The sequence below is a fragment of the Carex rostrata genome, unplaced genomic scaffold, assembly GCF_964058835.1.
Source record: "Carex rostrata unplaced genomic scaffold, lpCarRost1.2 SCAFFOLD_50, whole genome shotgun sequence".
Taxonomy (NCBI): Eukaryota; Viridiplantae; Streptophyta; class Magnoliopsida; order Poales; family Cyperaceae; genus Carex; species Carex rostrata.
The window spans coordinates 25001-30000 of NW_027601188.1; positions in this window are offsets into that span (position 1 = coordinate 25001).

Here is a 5000-nt window from a genome sequence, read left to right on the forward strand (position 1 = left end):
CTGGGGATTTCAACCCGCTCGGTCTCTGCGGGGCGCCTCCACGCTTAGGCGCCCCAATGAACCGTGTTTCGCCGGCTTTACGGCTGGGGATTTCAACCCGCTCGGTCTCTGCGGGGCGCCTCCACGCTTAGGCGCCCCAATGAACCGTGTTTCACCGGCTTTACGGCTGGGGATTTCAACCCGCGCGGCTACCCGCATCGGCCTTACGGGCGAAACTCCACGCGGAGTCACCCTGCCCGACCGCTTTTCGCCGGCTTTACGGCTGGGGATTTCAACCCGCATCGGTCTTACGGGCGCCTCCACGCTTAGACGCCCTGCCCCACCGTGTTTCGCCGGTTCTACGGCTGGGGATTTCAACCCGCGTGGTCCGTGTTTTTCGGTAACATATTCGTGTTCCTTGCCCCCGAATCGTGTCTTTTGTCCCCGCTGCACCGTGTTTTTTGCCCCCGCTCAACCGTGTTCTTTGCCCCCGCTCAACCGTGCTTACTGCCCCCGCTCAACCGTGCTTTTTCGGTAACATAATCGTGTTTTCGGGTAACATAATCTTGTTTTTCGGGCCATTTTACACCGACGGAGGCACCCACAGGGGCCATGTACACCCCGCTTGGCATGTACATGAGGGGCTGCCTCTTCCAAAAATCCTTCCCCCCTATAGGGGAATATGCATTTTGGGTCTCCAGCCACGCCCAGGGTTACCACCCCCTGGAAATCCCCCAGGTTTACCCCCCATTTTATGTGGATGCATAGATTCAGACCGCCCTGCTCCACCGCTTTTGGCCATTTTTGCCCAACGTTAGCCGCTTCGGCTTGCCGCTGGACTGTTTTCGGGCCTTTTTCACCGACGCTTGGCCGTATCCGCTTAGTTTTCCCCAACGCTTGGCCGCATCCGCTTAGTTTTCCCCCGCTGGACTGTTTTCGGGTCACTTTTGCCCAACGTTAGCGGCTTCCGCTTGCCGCTGGACTGTTTTCGGGCCCTTTTTCACCGACCCTTGGCCGTATCCGCTTAGTTTTCCCCAACTCGTGGCCGCATCCGCTTAGTTTTCCCCCGCTGAACTGTTTTCGGGTCACTTTTGCCCAACGTTAGCCGCTTCCGCTTGCCGCTGGGATGTTTTCGGGCCATTTTTCCCCAACACTTGGCCGTATCCGCTTAGTTTTCCCCAACGCGTGGCCGCATCCGCTTAGTTTTCCCCCGCTGAACTGTTTTCGGGTCAGTTTTGCCCAACGTTAGCCGCTTCCGCTTGCCGCTGGACTGTTTTCGGGCCAATTTCCACCGACTCTTGGCCGTATCCGCTTAGTTTTCCCCAACGCGTGGCCGCATCCGCTTAGTTTTCCCCCGCTGAACTGTTTTCGGGTCAGTTTTGCCCAACGTTAGCCGCTTCCGCTTGCCGCTGGACTGTTTTCGGGCCAATTTCCACCGACTCTTGGCCGTATCCGCTTAGTTTTCCCCAACGCGTGGCCGCATCCGCTTAGTTTTCCCCCGCTGAACTGTTTTCGGGTCACTTTTGCCCAACGTTAGCCGCTTTCGCTTGCCGCTGGGCTGTTTTCGGGCCAATTTCCACCGACACTTGGCCGGATCCGCTTAGTTTTCCCCAACGCGTGGCCGCATCCGCTTAGTTTTCCCCCGCTTAACTGTTTTCGGGTCACTTTTCCCCAACGTTAGCCGCTTCCGCTTGCCGCTGGGCTGTTTTCGGGCCATTTTTCCCCAACACTTGGCCGTATCCGCTTAGTTTTCCCCAACGCGTGGCCGCATCCGCTTAGTTTTCCCCCGCTGAACTGTTTTCGGGTCACTTTTGCCCAACGTTAGCCGCTTCCGCTTGGCACTGGACTGTTTTCGGGCCAATTTCCACCGACTCTGGGCCGGATCCGCTTAGTTTTCCCCAACGCTTGGCTGCATCCGCTTAATTTTCCCCAGCTGAACTGTTTTCGGGTCACTTTGTCCCAACGTTAGCCGTTTCCGCTTGCCGCTGGACTGTTTTCGGGCCATTTTCCACCGACTCTTGGCCGTATCCGCTTGGTTTTCCCCAACGCTTGGCTGCTTCCGCTTAATTTCCCCCAGCTGAACTGTTTTCGGGTCACTTTTGCCCAACGTTAGCCGTTTCCGCTTGCCGCTGGACTGTTTTCGGGCCATTTTTCACCGACACTTGGCCGTATCCGCTTAGTTTTCGCCAACAATTGGCTGCATCCGCTTAATTTTCCAAGCTATACTGCTTTCGGGTCAGTTTTGCCCAACGTTAGCCGCTTCCGCTTGCCGCTGGGCTGTTTTCGGGCCATTTTCCACCCACGCTGGCACCGACGGGGCCATGTACACCCACGCGCGTGTACATGAGGGGGCACCCATTTTTGAAAACCTTGCCCCCTATAGGGGAATATGCATTTTGAGGCTCTAGCCACGCCCAGGGTTACCACCCCCTGAAAATCCCCCAAGTCAAAATCACCCATGTAAAATATTCAAAAAAATCTCAAAAAATCACAAAAAATTTATAAAACCAAATAAATTCAAAAAAAAAAAAAAAATTCAAAAATTCAAAAAAAATTCAAAAAATTCAAAAAAATTCAAAAAAATTCAAAAATTTCAAAAATTCAAAAAAAGTCCAAAAACCCAAAAAAACTTCAAAAATTTCAAAAATTCAAAAAAATTTCAAAAAAAATTTCAAAAATTTGCCCCGCTGAACTTTTTTCGGGTCAGTTTTGCCCAACGTTAGCCGCTTCCGCTTGCCGCTGGACTGTTTTCGGGCCAATTTCCACCGACTCTTGGCCGTATCCGCTTAGTTTTCCCCAACGCGTGGCCGCATCCGCTTAGTTTTCCCCCGCTGAACTGTTTTCGGGTCAGTTTTGCCCAACGTTAGCCGCTTCCGCTTGCCGCTGGGCTGTTTTCGGGCCAATTTCCACCGACACTTGGCCGCATCCGCTTAGTTTTCCCCAACGCGTGGCCGCATCCGCTTAGTTTTCCCCCGCTTAACTATTTTCGGGTCACTTTTCCCCAACGTTAGCCGCTTCCGCTTGCCGCTGGGCTGTTTTCGGGCCATTTTTCCCCAACACTTGGCCGTATCCGCTTAGTTTTCCCCAACGCGTGGCCGCATCTGCTTAGTTTTCCCCCGCTGAACTGTTTTCGGGTCACTTTTCCCCAACGTTAGCCGCTTCCGCTTGCCGCTGGGCTGTTTTCGGGCCAATTTCCACCGACTCTGGGTCGGATCCGCTTAGTTTTCCCCAACGCTTGGCTGCATCCGCTTAATTTTCCCCAGCTGAACTGTTTTCGGGTCACTTTGTCCCAACGTTAGCCGTTTCCGCTTGCCGCTGGACTGTTTTCGGGCCATTTTCCACCGACTCTTGGCCGTATCCGCTTGGTTTTGCCCAACGCTTGGCTGCTTCCGCTTAATTTCCCCCAGCTGAACTGTTTTCGGGTCACTTTTGCCCAACGTTAGCCGTTTCCGCTTGCCGCTGGACTGTTTTCGGGCCATTTTTCACCGTCACTTGGCCGTATCCGCTTAGTTTTCGCCAACAATTGGCTGCATCCGCTTAATTTTCCAAGCTATACTGCTTTCGGGTCAGTTTTGCCCAACGTTAGCCGCTTCCGCTTGCCGCTGGGCTGTTTTCGGGCCATTTTCCACCCACGCTGGCACCGACGGGGCCATGTACACCCACGCGCGTGTACATGAGGGGGCACCCATTTTTGAAAACCTTGCCCCCCTATAGGGGAATATGCATTTTGAGGCTCTAGCCACGCCCAGGGTTACCACCCCCTGAAAATCCCCCAAGTCGAAATCACCCATGTAAAATATTCAAAAAAATCTCAAAAAATCACAAAAAATTTATAAAATCAAATAAATTCAAAAAAAAAAAAAAAATTCAAAAATTCAAAAAAATTTCAAAAAATTCAAAAAAATTCAAAAAAATTCAAAAAATTCAAAAATTCAAAAAAAGTCCAAAAACCCAAAAAAACTTCAAAAATTTCAAAAATTCAAAAAAATTTCAAAATTTCAAAAAAAATTTCAAAAATTTGCCCCGCTGAACTGTTTTCGGGTCACTTTTGCCCAACGTTAGCCGCTTCCGCTTGCCGCTGGACTGTTTTTGGGCCTATTTCCACCGACTCTTGGCCGTATCCGCTTAGTTTTCCCCAACGCGTGGCCGCATCCGCTTAGTTTTCCCCCGCTTAACTGTTTTCGGGTCACTTTTCCCCAACGTTAGCTGCTTCCGCTTGCCGCTGGGCTGTTTTCGGGCCATTTTTCCCCAACACTTGGCTGGATCCGCTTAGTTTTCCCCAACGCGTGGCCGCATCCGCTTAGTTTTCCCCCGCTGAACTGTTTTCGGGTCACTTTTTCCCAACGTTAGCCGCTTCCGCTTGCCGCTGGACTGTTTTCGGGCCAATTTCCACCGACTCTGGGCCGGATCCGCTTTGTTTTCCCCAACGCGTGGCCGCATCCGCTTAGTTTTCCCCCGCTTAACTGTTTTCGGGTCACTTTTCCCCAACGTTAGCCGCTTCCGCTTGCCGCTGGGCTGTTTTCGGGCCAATTTCCACCGACTCTTGGCCGGATCCGCTTAATTTTCCCCAGCTGAACTGTTTTCGGGTCATTTTAGCCCGACGGGGGCACCGACGGGACTGTTTTCGGGCCATTTTGCACCGACGCTTGGCCGCATGCGCTCAGTTTTGGGGCCATTTTTCACTGACGGCTGGCCGCATCCGCTTAGTTGCCCCCGCTTTGCTGATTTTTGCGCCGTTTTTTTTGTTGAACTTCAGGTTTCAAACTTCCAATTTTTTTTCCAAACTGCAGATTTCATATTTTATATTTTTAATAAATTTGAACTTTTTCAAAATATAAAAAAAGTATTGCCTACATCCATAATTTGGATCGCGTACAATCCGGAAGTTTGAGAAATGGTCCACACCGGGTGTGAACCATCCAATCCGAAAAAAGTGGGAATTTTTACAAGCCGGAAAAACTGGAGTTTCAATGGCTCTTTGGACGGTTGTAATTCATTTGGACCAAAAATTGTCCAACCCA